The sequence below is a fragment of the Bos indicus x Bos taurus genome, chromosome 3 (assembly GCF_003369695.1).
Source record: "Bos indicus x Bos taurus breed Angus x Brahman F1 hybrid chromosome 3, Bos_hybrid_MaternalHap_v2.0, whole genome shotgun sequence".
NCBI classification, from domain to species: domain Eukaryota; kingdom Metazoa; phylum Chordata; class Mammalia; order Artiodactyla; family Bovidae; genus Bos; species Bos indicus x Bos taurus.
Genome location: NC_040078.1, coordinates 53,797,904 through 53,814,890, shown reverse-complemented (window position 1 = coordinate 53,814,890; position 16,987 = coordinate 53,797,904). Strand labels below are relative to the sequence as shown.

Sequence of the window (16,987 nt, the reverse complement as noted above, 5' to 3'; positions counted from 1 at the left end):
TTGCAAGCTAAAAAATGTCAGCCTGCCCCAGTTTCTTGGATGCTGGTAGAAGACATTAAACTCCTGGATCAGAGTTGGGGAAAAGTTCACTTCTTACAGCAATAGCTGTAGCCAGAATATCAGCATTTTCTGTGTGTCTGTTCCCTGAGCTTCAACATACTAACAGCAGGTTGTGTTGTAGAAGAGGAGCCATGATCTTAGGTAATGTGAACCCTTTATAACGAGTGTGTCTGCCTGTCCTTTGCTCTGGAGAGAGACATTATAATATTATTATACTGAGCAGTCACTGTGTTTGCCCTTTGCTCCAGAGGGAGGCATTATCACTACTGTCAAAGCTGTTCACTATACAAATGTCTTTGAAAATCTAGTCTGATAGAAAGGGCAGTCAGTGTCTTGCTCACAAGATGTGCAGAAATATTATAGATGCATGGACAGTTGTCTCCTGTTGGTCATTGGTAAATTATTCTATGCTATTCCCTTTGAATGCACAGAAAGTGTTAGCTGCTCAGTTGGTGTGTCTAACTCTTTTGCAATCCTATGGACTGCAGCCTGCCAGGGTCCTCTGTCCATTGGATTCTGCAAGTAAGAATACTGGATTGTCATTTTCTCCTCCAGGGGGTCTTCCCAACCCAGGGGTGGAACCTGGGTCTCCTGCATTGCAGGCAAATTCTTAACTGTCTGAGCCGCCAGGGAAGGCCATAGAAAGAACCTAAAGGCTAACACAAACATGTAAAAGCAAGGGAATATTCCTCAGTGTAAAGGAACAAGGGCACACTATTACCAGTGAGAATGGGGGCTCCTTATCCTATTAAAGATGACAGGTACTCTATTATGGCTATTTGTAAGGAAAATGCCTACAGATTGTGTCTACCAAGAAGGCTTATCTTCATAGGCATTCATTAAATTAATAGTTAATAGGGCCTATAATTCCCTTCTCTTTCCAAGGAGGGGAAATCTTATAAAGGTTCTGAAGTCTTTAACTCTAGAATAACAATTCAAACATTCTATTCTGAGAGATTTTATTCTTCTTGGAATGTTGATAGATATGACGAAGGAAATCATTCCATGGTAAATGAAATTAGAGAAAAATCACTGCAGGTGGTGATTGCAGCCATGAAATTAAAAGACGCTTACTCCTTGGAAGGAGTTACGACCAACCTAGACAGCATATTAAAAAGCAGAGACATTACTTTGTCAACAAAGTCCATCTAGTCAAGGCTATGGTTTTTACAGTAGTCATGTATGGATGTGAGAGTTGGACTGTAAAGAAAGCTGAGCGCAGAAGAATTGATGCTTTTGAACTGTGATGTTGGAGAAGACTCTTGAGAGTCCCTTGGACTGTGAGGAGATCCAACCAGTCCATCCTAAAGGAGATCAGTCCTGGGTGTTCATTGGTAGGACTGATGTTGAAGCTGAAACTCCAGTACTTTGGCCACCTCATGCGAAGAGCTGACTCATTAGAAAAGACCCTGATGCTGGGAAAGATTGAGGGCAAGAGGAGAAGGGGATGACAGAGGATGAGATGGTTGGATGGCATCACCGACTCAATGGACATGGGTTTGGGTGGACTCCGGGAGTTGGTGATGGACAGGGAGGCCTGGTGCGCTGCGGTTCATGGGGTCACAAAGAGTCAGACACGACTGAGCAACTGAACGGAACTGAACTGAACTGAACAGAAGTTCAGCAAAGCAACAAGTATTTTTAGAGCAGGACTTCTCAGAGCCCTTAGCATGTTAGTATTCACTGTGAATCCCCAAGAGGAGTAGAGTGTTCCCCAAAGGCTCCCCAATAGAGTGTTCTCCCAATGGCCCCAAGGACCCCTATTTCTCAGGGTACTCAAAGGGTAATTCTACAAAATGCTACTTGGAAATGCCTCAGTATAGGAAAGGCTTTATCTCACTGGCAATGGATGGCAGAAGACACAGGTGCTTTGGGAAGAAATTGCCTGACTGGTCTGCCCTGCTCTAGACATATTTCCCAGAGATAACAGCAAAGGATGCCTTCCTGCATCTTTGATTATATGTTGGTGACTATATCCATTACTTCCTGAAATCTAGGTAGGATAAATATTACTAGCAATAAACGTGATCACCAAAGATCTTACCACTGTTACTGAGAAGGCAAACCAGGCTTTCTTGTTTCTTTCTCCAGAGAGGTAAACAATGTCAGTAAATTTAGGAAATTAATAAGTGAACTCCAAAAAGTCTCAAGAAAATGTACCTTGTGTCAGTATAGGTGGCAGCTTTAAGAAGACAGCATCCAGGCATGGCTGTAGCATTTTCTGAGTGAACAAAGCACCGTCCATGATACTTTTCCAAAGAGAGAGTCATGTTTATGTAACAAGAGCATCTGCAATTTCACTACCCCGATAAGGTGTCTTGAGCCATGGATATTCATGCCTCAGAGAGACAGAGAAGAACAGCATTTTACTCAGAGTAAAGAAGCAATTCTTCAGGCCTGAAATCAGGTGCTTTGTCAGGGCTGATGTCACTGAAATTTGAAGCAAGTTGATGTTAAAGTGTGATCTGAGATGTTCTAGGGTACATTCTACATGCATAATATGATATGGTGAAAAGAAAAAGCTAAAAATGTTTAGCCCAGGGAAAAATAATGAGTTACCTTCCTTAGGAGGTAAAGCCTAATGTAGTTTGTTTAATAAAGAAGAAAGTTCTAACCCTCTTAACAGTGTTTCATTATCTTTAGAATAATTTATTTCACGGCTACAGCCAGTCATTTGTAGATTTAATTAATGAGTTAATACAGGTAAAGTTCTTAGATCAGTGGCTGTATGTATATGACTAAAAAGTAGTAGCAAGCAAATATTATTTAGTAGTGCAGTTATAGCAGTTACATTTGGATACAAAAAAAAGTCACTCCTGAGACTATCAAACTTATCTTTACTTAAAACCTATACTACATGTCATCATGTGAAAGCTATTTATCATTGGTCTATATAAAAATAAAAATTCCAAGAATGAGGCTGCCTGGTATATTTCATATTGCCTAAGCTCAGAACCACAGACACTTCATGCTCTTTTATTAAGTTTGCTTTCAATCATAAAACGCTTCTCAATTAAAAAGCAAGCTGTAAAATCATCCCAGGAAGGCACATTTGGGATATGAGTATGCTACTGGGAAAAGCACAAATTAATGCAATTTCAAAAAGTACTGGAAAAGTACATCATAAACCTTACTGAAGATACTTGATGGAGTCAATTTAAAAATACATATTCCTTTACTATGTGATTGAATAGTGGTTAAGCCCGAGAACTCTCAAATTAGACTCACCTGGATCCAGATCCTAACTCTTCCACTCATTGGTCATATGGCCTTTGGCTAGTTAATATGTGGCCTTTGGCTAGTTACTTGATTACAATCTGCCTCTCTATCAATAAGAGAAAATAACACTGCCTACTAGCTGGGGACAGTAACTAAATGATACAATACATAAAAATATTAATATAAAGCTAGTACTTAGCACATTAGCATGTACTTTGTAAGTGTTTATTCACCATTATTTCCAAAGAATATCTCACAAGTTAGTGGGACCTATTGTGTTTGCATATACACACACATGCATGTGTTTTGAGGAAGATGTGTAAATTACGATTTTAGAAGAATTTGACCCAAACTTTTCTAGAATCCTATTTTAAGTTCTTAGCAACACTACCCTCGCCTCTGGCACAATTCTACTGCCATTTTAGGATCAAGAGCACATTTGACCACATTACCTCTTGGGCAACTTCCGGCTCACAGGACATTTTCTAGGGAAGGTTTCTCTTGTCTGAGCATTTTTATTGGCATACAGTCAAGAATTTAAAAACTGTAGCTAAAGGTGGGTTTTGTCTTCCAGCTATTAATTCAGAAAGTGCTAATGGTTGCAACAATGTTAACAGCTGAAACTTAAAAACAACCAAGTTTCCTGTTAGTTCAGGATCCTTCCCACAAAGCTCACAAGAGGTCTGCTGAGCAGATGTGCAAGGGTGGGCAGAGAATGCTGGGTAAAGTTCTGCTGGTGGTTTGGGTTTAGAATTTAGATTTTACTTTCACTATTACTGGGAAGGATCAACTGACATCCCATACAAAACACACAAGCATAGCAGGTTGATCTTAAAGAATAAGCCCAGCATTGAAAAATCAAGGTTTAAGCAGATACATGTACATAACACATAATTTTAGTATAAACTAAAGGGTTGAGGTTTTAGAGACTGCAGTTTAATACAAATTATACTGAAAGTCAGAACAAGTACAGGAAATGGAAATATTTTTAAACTTGTTCTTTCAAAATTTATTGCCAGGCTCTCTGCTAGTAATGATGTAGAATTGAATAAAGAAACAGTAGAGAAGCAAAACGTTAATGGTGGCATGTGACGCTGAAACAGAGATTCAAAAATAAGTTATATGGGAGCACAAGGAAGAGAGAATTATGCTTGCCCGGAGCCTGCAGAGCTCTACAGAGAAGGTGACTTTTGAAACATGCTTTCAAGGAATGAGATCGCTCAGGCTGCTTTTTATTGTAGCTAATAACAAGATAATGTAATATAATCACCATTTCCATACAATCTACCACAGCAATTGCATATATTCTTTCTAAGCTTCACTGGAACCTTAAAAAGAAGGTATTATTCTCCCAATAAAGATATGGGAAATGGGATTCAAAAATTAAGAAACTCACAATCACATAGCTGGTGAATGGCAGATTCAGGATTTGAGCCCAGATCTACATCATTCCAGGCTTCCCAGGGGGCTCTAGAGGTAAAGACTCCATCTGCCAATGCAGGAGACATGAGACATGAGTTTGATCCCAGGGTTGGAAAGATACCCTGGAGTAGGAAATAGTAACCCACTCCAGTATTCTCACCTGGAGAATCCCATGGACAGAGGAACCTGGTGGGCTACAGTCTATGGGGTCACAAAGAGTCAAACACAATTGAAGCAACTTAGCATGCACACACTACATCATTCCAAATTTTGTACTATGGTCATGAGTTGCCCAGAAAGATCTACTTCTGTTCCCTATTGTCAACCAGTATATGGTTAACTTGTAACTATACAGAACTCACCCTGGAAGCCCATCTGGAAGGCCAAACTTTGGCCTAAAGAACTGAATATTTAATGAAAGATCAAAATGGTAGCCCTGGCCCACAGGGCCCGCTCTTTTCTTTGAACTTCAACCACATTTAGTTCAAAATGGTTTATACTGAGTCAAGTGCATGCCAGATTCCCTCTCCCATGCTCTGTGAACACCTGGAAATGAGGGAATAAGCCTAATCCTTCTCTGAGACCCTCAGGGTTCAGCAATCACAGAAGCTGGCTGATTGCTAATTGACCTAGTGTTTTACAGAGGGCTTGATAAGTGTGTGTGTTGACTGAAGTGAGGTGACTATAGACTTAAGGCTTACGTTCTGTAAAATAAGAAAAGGAGACCTAAGCAGTACAATATAGTGAGTTTCAGACTAGCGCCTCTCAGACCTCAGGGTGCATGGGAATCACCTGACTATACACAGAACTGTCCAGCTGATCCTACTAGAAAGCAGGCACAGAGTAGACAAAGGTATTGCAATTAATGGGGTAGAGCAGGGAGGGACTTAACTTGCAGGGACTCAAATCCATCTGCAAGCTTCACTGCTGTTTCTGGTCGTTTTGTTCTCTGAGCAATAGTGCAAGTCGCTCACTCTTTGTGACCCCATAGATTGTAGCCCACCAGGCTCCTCTGTCCATGGGGATTCTCCAGGCGAAAATACTGGAGTGGGTTGCCATGTCCTCCTCTAGGGAAACTTCCCAACCCAGGGATTGAACCCATGTCTCCTGCATTGCAGGTGAATTCTTTACTGTCTGAGCAATGAATTGTAGTAAATACCACAGCTACCATTTACTAAGTACTTATAAAGTGTTTGGCCCTGTTCTTGGTGATTTAAGTGTGTTATTTAATTCTCACAGCACCCTATAGTACTATACTTACATTGTTGATGGGGTGGGGGGAAGTAACAGTAATTTCCTTACATTTACACAGGAAAAGCAGGGATTTCTTCCGGGTTCACCTCAGTCCAAAGTCCAGCATTGTGATTCCTTGACACTGGGCAGTGAGGCAGCGTTTCAGGGAGGACTAAGCTTGAGTTTAGGGTACTAGTGGCACAAGGAGGATAGAGGTGCAGGCAGAAAGCCTCTGGAGAACAAAGCCCTCCGCAGGATATTTGTGCCCTTAGTGCTCATGTCGCTGTTTAAATCCAGGTAAGGTATTTAACTTAACCAAGTTAACTAGTTAACTCAGCTAGTACCTGGTGGCCTGCCAGATACTCAAATTTTTATTTTATTTTATTTTTATTTTTTTTTAGCAAATTGCTAGTCAGTCTTTGTCTATTCTCTAGGAAACTTCCAGGAATTTTCCCACCTGCTATCTAGGAGGAAGGCCCCACTTTAGAATTAAGTGTTGTTCTCTGGGTTAATTAAGGCTAGTGTTAGGGTCATTTCCTAAAGACTAAGAGGGTTGACGGTTTTCTTCTGTGAAAGACACCCAACAACAGTACTGGAATTGGAAAAAGTGTAGGAATTTGCCAGAGGAGCACGGAAAAATCAGTTAAGGCTAAGAAATCAACTTTTTTTACAAATTTTAATTTTGACTTGGAGATTAAAATAGGGTAAAAGGAGAGAGGCCTGCTTTCTCAAGTTTTGGGGTGTAAGAACAAACCAACTAGCAAAAAAAAAGATTAGCTGTCTATGAATTGCTCTGTTGGCATAAACCCCTCTTTTGCTGAATGCCAAGACAAAGCAATAGTTTAATTGTTTGTGCTCTTAGAAAAACTCATATTGGTAAGGCGTTCCAGAAGATCTTATAAATACTTAGTAATCTTGTCTGTACATTTTTCCACTGGGGAGATTTTCTATACAGGTGACTCAGCTTTCAATAAGGCAGAGTTCGCTTTTCATCCTGAAATTGGGTAGGGAAAGATGGAGAAGAAAAGCGTGGTTTAGTTCGATTTAAGACGGGGGTCGGGGGGAGAAAGAAACCCCCTCCCCCATACTCTTTAAACAACAGGTGGTTTTGACAAGAAAGATCAACTCCATGCACAGTAGGAAATTGCGGGCGGAGCATTCGATTTCAGTTCCCCAGAACCTGGCGCCAGGTTGTCAGGATGCGGGAACAAGGAGGTTGCTAGCGGACAGCAAGCTCAGGTGTTAAGGGAACAGCTCCTGGGCTTTTTGGTCTAGGAAAGCTGGTTTTTGCCTTTGTTCTCTGTCTCTCTGTGTGTGTCCCACCACCCCCTCCCACCCTTCTGCTCATCTGTGAGGGGAGCAGGATGAGGAAGGATTATCTCCATCCTCCCAAGTCCTTCCGAGGAGTGCCCAGAAGGGCTATTTTTAGTGATAGCGGCTCCCCTCCAACTTACCCCGGGGTGGAGCCGCGACTGTAGCGCGGCCGCCCAGCGCAGGGAAGCCTCGGGTTAGGGATGAGGAAGGTAGTGGCCCCGGTCCATTCCTCAGGCACTGGCCGCCAGGTGGGCGTTTCAGAGGCCGGAGTGGCTCCACCGGCAAGCGGCGGGAGATCTTCGTGGGCGCCGTGAAGGAAGTCCTCGGCGGCCGGCCCGGGCGCGGGGTGGTCTCCGCGGGGAGGAAGTTCCCGGGCCCGGCGGCCTGCGTCACAGCGGGCTGGCACCGCGGAGCCGACCGGCGGGCGGCGCGGCGACCCCGGGGCCGGGCGCTGGGCGGCGCTGGCTGCCGCTGGCCCTGCTGCTCGCGGGGCGGCGCTGGAGGCGGCTCCGTCCGCGGCCGGGGAGGCGGAGGGGAGGAGGGCTGCGGGGCTGGGGCGTTAGCTGCGTCCCGGCTCGGAGCCCGCGAAGAGGACTAGGAGGAAGGCGCCGCCGTGGCCGCGGCCGCAGTGCTTCGGGGCGCGACGAGCCATGAGCAGCCGCCCGGCGGGCGACCCCGCTGCCGCTGGCCGCCGCTGAGCCCAGCCGGGAGACGGCTCGCCGCTCCCCAGCACCGTTCGCAGCCGGCACCCTCGCGCCCAGAGGTAAGGGCGGGGACCGCCGAGGGATGGGATGGGATGCGATGGAGAGGGACGGCCCGCCGAGGACCGCCGGCTCGGTCCTCTAGGTGTGCTGGAGCCACGACTCGCCCCGCCTCGTTCGCGTCCCTGCCTTCCCCCCGCTCTCGGGCGGGCGGACTGTGGGCTCCTGCCCGGCGTGTGGTCCCTGGAGCCATCCGCTGCCGGAGCTCGGGGACCCGCCAATCCTTACCCCACCCATTCCGCGCCAGCCCAGCGTCGGGTGAGAGACCCCAGCCTGGCGCCAAGCGCAGCGCGGCAGGTTCTGCGGACTTGGGGGGATGGGGCTGGGGGACCAGGAGAAAACGGGGCCACGCAAGGGGAGATCGTCGTTCTTTTCAACCTTAAACCTCCCTGAGACCTCAGGGTCTTTACCTACTGGTCTGCTCTTCCTCACCACCCCCGAGCCCCTGAAGTTAGCACTTTGGGGAGAGAGAGGAATTAGGTCTCCGAAGGGAACGAGAGCGCGATGCCTGCTCCCCAGCAGGACCCGAGGGGAGAGAGGGTTTCGCTGGATCTCGCGGGCCCCAGAAACCAGGTGTCTAGGCCGGCGATTGAGACCAAGACCAATGCTTTCGACACAAACCCAGGCTCGCTGGTCTTTCCCTTTCCAGCTGGTTCTCAGCGACGACACGGCTAGGGATGGAGTTAGCGACTCAGGAACCTTAGGATGTGCTCTGTAGAAGCTAATTCCTTTCTTCTCTCCCTCTGCCAGTTCTTCCCTCCCCCACCCACGGTATACATCGGATTTTAGTACCTTCAAAACCTTGCTCTTTACCTAGCTTTGGGTGCCACGGACACCTAGCCCACATCCCAGACAGATATTTCAAAGAGTTAAGGCTAAACTTCACTTTCGAATTCTTTTTAAGCATTTTAAGCTCCCAGCAAACCGGTTAGGAAGCACTTTCAAGTCCCTATCTACCTTAAAGTAAAAAATAAGCACCCATCAAACTGTGTGTGAGTGCCAGCAACGTTGGGCAGAGGGAGATCTGAATGACTATTTCATGCAGATTTATGGGGGAGGAACAGGTAAAGGAAATGGCAAGGCTTATTTTAGTCACACATTTCTTACAAGCTCTCAGTCGTGTAAAAAATGTAGCCTTAACCAACGGTCACATTTCCGGACAGGTATATAGTGGTTTCCTAAGGCATACTGGAGGCTTCTTCATGGACAAGTTATTAAAATGCCGTCCAGATGAGAGATGAAGGCAACTGGTCTTAACTCTCTTCGCACAGTAGGGTACCATCACCTCAGCCATCAGCTTTATAGTTTTTATTTTTCTTTACATTCTATTTTTAAATGATTTGTGTAAACCCCAAAGGTAAGCCATACTTTACAAAATTTGCTCAGATTCATAAACCTGTGGACATGGGTAACAGATTAAGTGTCTACAGCTCCAATCTGTGATATTTGCCTTCTTGTGATTTGCTTAGATAGGGAAGACCATGGACCTGACCCAGACTGGCTTTACTTTGGAGTGATCAAATACTCTCTTTAGGTCAGGTTGTTTGTTTGCTTTTGAGGCAGAGGTGGGGAGCAGCTTTGCAAGGATGGATGCTTTTCATGGTTCACATAACAGATTTGACCACAGATAAGGCCCACTCACCCACCAGCAGTATCAGAGATAGCAAGCATGTTTAACAACTTTCTTAGTAATAAAATGATCAAAGCCTTTGTTAATGGTACTAATCTCTTATTTCTCAGATGAACTAGGCACTTAAGGAAATGTGTTTTGAGAAGGGAATGCTTTTAGTGTAAAAAGTATCTAATTTTTACCAATTTGTTAATGATTCTTAATAGTCTGTACTTAAGTTGTAGTCACCCATAACTTCATAGTAAAACCCAAGTTTAAAAAAGAAATAGAGTGGAAATACGCACTTATTTTGCCAAGTGTGGTGTTAATAATCTAGTATGAAGCATTACTGTAACACAGGCTGAACTAGATGCCTGACATGCATGATCTCAAAATCTGACAACAAAACCTTAAGGCAGATGGCCATTCACACATTACAGAAGAGAGAGGCTCAGAGTGTGTGACTTATCCAAGACCGTACAGCTAAGTTAATGCCTGAATGAAGCCAAGCCTCTAGTTGTCTTTTCTTTTTTTTTAATTTATATTGGGGTATAATTGATTTACAGTATTGTTTTAGTTTCAGGTGTACAGCAAAATGAATCTATTACACAAATACATATATCCAAATCCTCTAGTCTTAATGATTTACTTTTTTGTTATTCAAAGCTGCCTTTTTTTTTCCTAAATAAATTTATTGTTAACTTACCATAAGGACTGTATGAGGAAATGGAGGATTAAGGAAGTCAGGTCACCTGTTCAGGGTTTTCTGGTATATAGCAGAATTCACATTTGGAATCAGGGCCATCTGTTTCCCAAACCCCTCTTCTTGCCACTGCTGTCTATTAAATGATTTAGAGCTTAACCTAATGAACATTTCACTCTGGCTCATCAGCTATTCTCATTCACATGATAATGATGCCCTCATGAGTTGCAACACACTCCCAAATACTTTATACTTAATCCCTGGAGTGCTGGCTATGTCTCTAGGCCCAGAACACTCATGAAAGCATATTGTAACCTACGAGGTGACAGGTATCCTAATGCAGGTATCATTAATTCACTTAATGTCTCTTAAAATATAAATCATTGTAGACTGGTATGGGGTAAACGGCATGGCCTCAAGATAGGAAAAGCTGGTACAGGTTCTGGCTCTACTGCATAGAACAAGTGCCAACTAATTCACATTATTGAGCTTCTCTGAGCCACAGTTTCTTGGTGTGTAATGGGCTTATAAGTAAAGCCTACCTAGCTGGATCATTGTGTGCATTCAATGTAACAGTGCTTACAAAGGACAGCTTCTGAAACCTGTGTGTTGTGTGTTCAGTCACTATGTTGTGTCCGACTCTTTGCCATCCCATGGACGCAGTACACCAGGCTTCCCTGTCCTTCACTATCTCCTGGAGTTTGTGGAAACTCATGTCCATTGAGTCAGTAATGCCATCCAACCATCTCATTCTCTGCCACCCCCTTCTCCTGCCCTCAATCCCTCCCAGCATCAGGGTCTTTTCCAATGAGTCAGCTCTTTGCAGCAGGTGTCCAAAGTATTGGATCTTCAGCTTAAGCAGCAGTCTTTCCAATGAATATTCAGGGTTGGTTTCCTTTAGAATTGACTGGTTTGATCTCTTTGCTGTCCAAGAGACTCAAGAGTCTTCTCCAGCACCATAGTTTGAAAGAATCAATTCTTTGATGCTCAGCCTTCTTTATGGTTTAACTCTCACATCCGTACATTACTAATGGAAAAACCATAGCTTTGAGTATATGGACCTTTATTGGCAAAGTGATGTCTTAACTTGTTAATACACTGTCTACATTTGTCATAGCTTTCCTTCCAAGGAGCAAGCGTCCTTTAATTTCATGGCTGCAGTCACCATTCGCAGTAATTTTGGAGCCCAAGAAAATAAAATCTGTCATTGCTTCTACTTTTTCCCCTTCTATTTGCCATGAAGTAATGGGACAAAGGGCTTCCCAGATGGCACCAGTGGTAAAGAATCTGCCTGCCAATGCAGGAGACATAAGAGAAGTGAGTTTGATCCCTGGGTCAGGAAGATCCCCTGGAGGAGGGCATGGCCACCCACTCTTATATTCTTACCTGGAGAATCCCATGGACTGAAGAGTCTGGTGAGCTACAGTCCATAGGATCACAGAGTCAGACACAACGGAAGCGACTTAGCACAATGGGACAAAATGTGGTCCTGTCACCTAGTAGGTGCTTAATAAATGGTAAGAATTACTGTAGTCTACCACTGATTGAAATTTCTGCTTAATTTTACATTTGTATATTTTACATGCATATAGCATTTAGTCAGCACTGTCATTGATTCACTCTTTTATATGAAGGCCTTATCTGCTTTTTAGCATCTTTAACTTTTGAATCACATCCTTGTTTTTGTAGTCTTGACTTATATACACTTACTCACCTTATGTAGTTTTTCCTTTGCCCTACTCTGCACATTTTTTAGAATATTAATAGCCATCTTTCAATGGGATGGAATTTGTATATCTTGGCAAATGCACTATCCTGTTTTCTGCCTCTCCTGATATCTCAGCCTTGCTTATCACTCAGAGGACCATGGCAATCCTAGTATCTCCCTACCACATACCTCACCCTTCACTGAGTCTCTACCAGCTAATGTTCTGCATCTACTTCCAGGTCCAACTCCTATGTAAGCCATGGACCTTCCATTTTTAATCATTTGTCAGTTCATTTATAATTCAGATAACATATCCCCCCCTAATGATTTTTACATTTTTTAAGGTTATTTGTCTAGGTAACATCCTACAAAAAACTGTAAACTCTTTAAGACAAGGACATTTTTCTATTTCTTTATATGCTTTGCTTCAAATAGAACATCAGTTCAGTTCAGTCGCTCAGTTGTGTCTGACTCTTTGCGACCCATGAATCACAGCACACCAGGCCTGCCTTTCTATCAGGCCTCCCTTTCCATCACCAACTCCCTGAGTTTACCCCAATTCTTGTCCATCGAGTCGGTGATCCCATCCAGCCGTCTCATCCTCTGTCATCCCCTTCTCCTCCTGCCCCCAATCCCTCCCAGCATCAGAGTCTTTTCCAATGAGTCAACTCTTCGCATGAGGTGGCCAAAGTACTGGAGTTTCAGCTTCAGCATCAGTCCTTCCAATGAACACCCAGGACTGATCTCCTTTAGGATTGACTAGTTGGATCTCCTTGCCATCCAAGGGACTCTCAAGAGTCTTCTCTAACACCACAGTTCAAAAGCATCAATTCTTCGGCACTCATGGTTTCAATTTCCTGAATGAAAGATGAGTCAGATATTCAGAGAGAGATCCTCACAATAATTAGGAAACACACCCAAGTTATTTGTCTCTGTTACATGAGTAGTGGCACCTTCCACTTTATTCTGAGACTTGTTCATCCCAGCCTCCTTCACTCCTTTAACTGGCATTACATTTACTGGAAGGCCACAGTTCTTCAAAGCCTTGGCCATTAGGTACCAGGTAAGATAGCTATGTTTTATTGATCAATTGCTTCTGTGGTGGTATAGTAACCTCATTAGGTTGTAACTATATTGAGTACATCAACAGTATTTGAGTAGTTTGGCATTTTAGATGGGGTAATGACCCCGATGGATTTCTTTAACTAGGATTATAATTTACCTACGGGAAAGAAATGCAGGTTTCCCCCATTATCTGCAAGCAGAGTTCCTCTGAAAATTTATGTAAGCTGAAATAGCATAAAGGGAAGGAACAGTTATCCTAGGACACATCTTACTAACCGATGCACAGAATACATGGAGATAAAGCGCAGATGCTCACAGATACTGTTCAAAGTTATGGGGCTTGATGTGGAGATGCTGAGTGTAGTTCCTGGGGGAGGAGCTTGGCGGTGCCACTGTCGCTGCTGCCCTGGGTGTTCCCTGCCTCTGTATTTCTGCTTACTGCAAAACCAATGCTGAACACTATTTTTGCTTTTTACCTCTCTTTTCCATAAGTGCAAAAATCCTTTTTGGATTTCTTTCAGTTAGTCAAAACAGGCACCACTATAGGTCTTTCATAAAACTGAAGTGATGTAAAGGGAACTTTCAAAAAACAGGTATACCTGTACCTGCCTTAGAGAGAAGGTTAAGATAATAAGCAAGGAGGATTTCAAACCATTTGGTTGAAAATAGGACTAATCATGGCACAGTATGGAAGATACAATCAAATTGACTTTCATGAGAGAACAGACCAGTTGCTCAGTCATGTCCAACTCTTTGCAACCCCATGAACCACAGCACACCAGGCCTCCCTGTCCATCACCTACTCCCTGAATTTACCCAAACTCATGTCCAGTGAGTCGGTGATGCCATCCAACTATCTCATCCTCTGTCGTCCCCTTCTCCTCCTGCCCTCAATCTTTCCCAGCATCAGGGTCTTTGCAAAAGAGTCACCACTTCTCATCAGGTGCCAAAGTATTGGAGTTTCAGCTTCAACATCAGTCCTTCCAATGAACACCCAGGACTGATCTCCTGTGGGATGGACTGGTTGGATCTCCTTGCAGTCCAAGGGACTCTCAAGAGTCTTCTCCAACACTGCAGTTCAAAAGCATCAATTCTTCAGCGCTCAGCTTTCTTTATAGTTCAGCTCTCACATCCATACATGACTACTGGGAAAACCATAGCCTTGACTAGATGGACATTTGTTGACAAAGTGATGTCTCTGCTTTTTAATATGTTGTCTAGGTTGGTCATAACTTTCCTTCCAAGGAGTAAGTGTCTTTTAATTTCATGGCTGCAGTCACCATCTGCAGTGATTTTGGAGCCCAGAAAAATAAAGTCAGCCACTGTTTCCACTGTTTCCCCCACCTATTTGCCATGAAGTGATGAGACTGGATGCCATGATCTTAGTTTTCTGAATGTTGAGTTTTAAGCCAAAGTTTTCACTCTCCTCTTTCACTTTCATCAAGAGGCTCTTTAGTTCCTCTTCACTTTCTGCCATAAAGGTGGTGTCATCTGCATGTCTGAGGTTATTGATATTTCTCCCGGCAATCTTGATTTCAGCTTGTGTTTCTTCCAGCCCAGCGTTTCTCATGATGTACTCTGCATATAAGTTAAATAAGCAGGGTGACAATATACAGCCGTGACGTACTCCTTTTCCTGTTTGGAACCAGTCTGTTGTTCCATGTCCAGTTCTAACTTGCTTCCTGACCTGCATACAAATTTCTCAAGAGGCAGGTCAGGTGGTCTGGTATTCCCATCTCTTTCAGAATTTTCCACAGTTTATTGTGATCCACACAGTCAAAGGTTTTGGCATAGTCAACAAAGCAGAAATATATGTTTTTCTGGAACTCTCTTGCTTTTTCCATGATCCAGTGGATGTTGGCAATTTGATCTTTGGTTCCTCTGCCTTTTCTAAAACCAGCTTGAACATCTGGAAGTTCACGGTTCACATATTGCTGAAGCCTGGCTTGGAGAATTTTAAGCATAACTTTACTAGCATGTGGAGAAGACAATGGCACCCCACTCCAGTACTCTTGCCTGGAAAATCCCATGGATGAAGGAGCCTGGTAAGCTGCAGTCCATGGGGTTGCTGAGTCGGACATGACTGAACGACTTCACTTTCACTTTTCACTTGCATGCATTGAAGAAGGCAATGGCAACCCACTCCAGTGTTCTTGCCTGGAGAATCCCAGGGACAGGGAAGCCTGGTGGGCTGCCATCTAGGGGGTCACACAGAGTTGGACACAACTGCAGCAACTTAGCAGCAGTAGCAGTTACTAGCATGTGGGATGAGTGCAATTGTGTGGTAGTTTGAGCATTCTTTGGCATTGCCTTTCTTTGGGATTGGAATGAAAACTGACCTTTTCCAGTCCTGTGGCCATTGCTGAGTTTTCCAAATTTGCTGGCATATTGAGTGCAACACTTTCACAGCATCATCTTTTAGGATTTGAAATAGCTCAACTGGAATTCCATCACCTCCACTAGCTTTGTTGGTAGTGATGCTTCCTAAGGCCCACTTGACTTCACCTTCCAGGATGTCTGGTTCTAGGTGAGTGAGCACACAATCGTGATTATCTGGGTCGTGAAAATCTTTTTTGTACAGTTCTTCTGTGTATTCTTGCCACCTCTTCTTAATATCTTATGCTTCTGTTAGAATTATGAGAGAATAATGAGAGAATTAGCATGGGGAAAAGACCCATATAGTCTCACCACAAATATCAGAGGTGGAAAAATTTTAAAGGAACTGGTAAAAGAAATGAAACACTATAATATTACTATACTATGCTATGTTCTCTCTCTATATATGTCTGTGTGTGTATGTGTATATATATATACACACACATACATGTATATATATATATGTATATATATGCTGCTGCTAAGTCATTTCAGTCGTGTCCGGCTCTGTGCAACCCCATAGACCGCAGCCCACCAGGCTCCCCAGTCCCTGGGATTCTCCAGGCAATAACACTGGAGTGGGTTGCCATTTCCTTCTCCAATGCATGGAAGTGAAAAGTAAAAATTAAGTCACTCAGTTGTGTCTGACCCTCAGTGACCCCATGGACTGCAGCCTTCCAGGCTCCTCCATCCATGGAATTTTCCAGGCAAGAGTACTGGAGTGGGGTGCCATTGTATATATATATATATATCACACACTATCACACACTATGACAATAATAACAAATACTATTATTTATTATTAATAATAGGCATGTTTAGATATGGGTCATTCCTGGACTATAGAAATAGAAAAGAGACTGTGAGGTCAAGATGGGCAAGAGTGGAAACTAGTGTGGCCTCGAATACCTAGAACAATAACGTACTCCAATTCACTCTCAGCACAGTCACAGAAGGGCAAGAGGGTAATCTCAGAACTTTATGTAAAGTAGATAGTTCAGCATATATAGTGAAAATTTCATAAACATATTAAAAGGTAAAGAATACCTGAACTCTTTTCCAATATCAGGCGTGAAACAAAAAAATAGCCTGGGCTACCTACTTAAAAGTGTAACGCACTGTCACAAGTTCAGGGAGTGAATTTAAAATCCTTTTCTGGTGTTGGATCGACTGTCCTTTTAGAATATGATTCTATAGTCTGTGAATGGCAGTCAATAGAGACATGGTAATATTCAGAAAACGAATACAGTTAAGAAAAGAGAAAAAGGCAGAATTCAAGAACCGGTTTTAAGAAAACTGTTGTAAACCTTAGGGAAACAACTGAAAGTGTTCCAGATGACTGGGTATTTGAGGTCAAAGGCATTCAGGAGAACTATAGATTCTTTAAAGACCTCAAAAGAATGAACGCTCTGTCCTTACTGGAGATGGGTGGGAAGGAAGAGCAAGGAGGAAAGTTATTTTGGCTGAACTCAAACACTGCCCAAAGGCTAGAAGCACAAGAGAGAGTAATGAAGCTC

General features: G+C 43.5%; 1 protein-coding gene across 1 annotated transcript in view; it reads left to right on the top strand.

The window, feature by feature from the left end:
• The first annotated feature begins 7,776 nt into the window (after window positions 1-7,776).
• Window positions 7,777-16,987, top strand: part of LRRC8C (leucine rich repeat containing 8 VRAC subunit C) — a 94,252-nt gene continuing 85,041 nt past the window's right edge. Inside the window, exon 1 of the mRNA XM_027536579.1 lies at window positions 7,777-8,011. The gene's annotated coding sequence lies outside the window, so the exon portion shown is untranslated. The remainder of the gene's footprint in view (window positions 8,012-16,987) is intronic.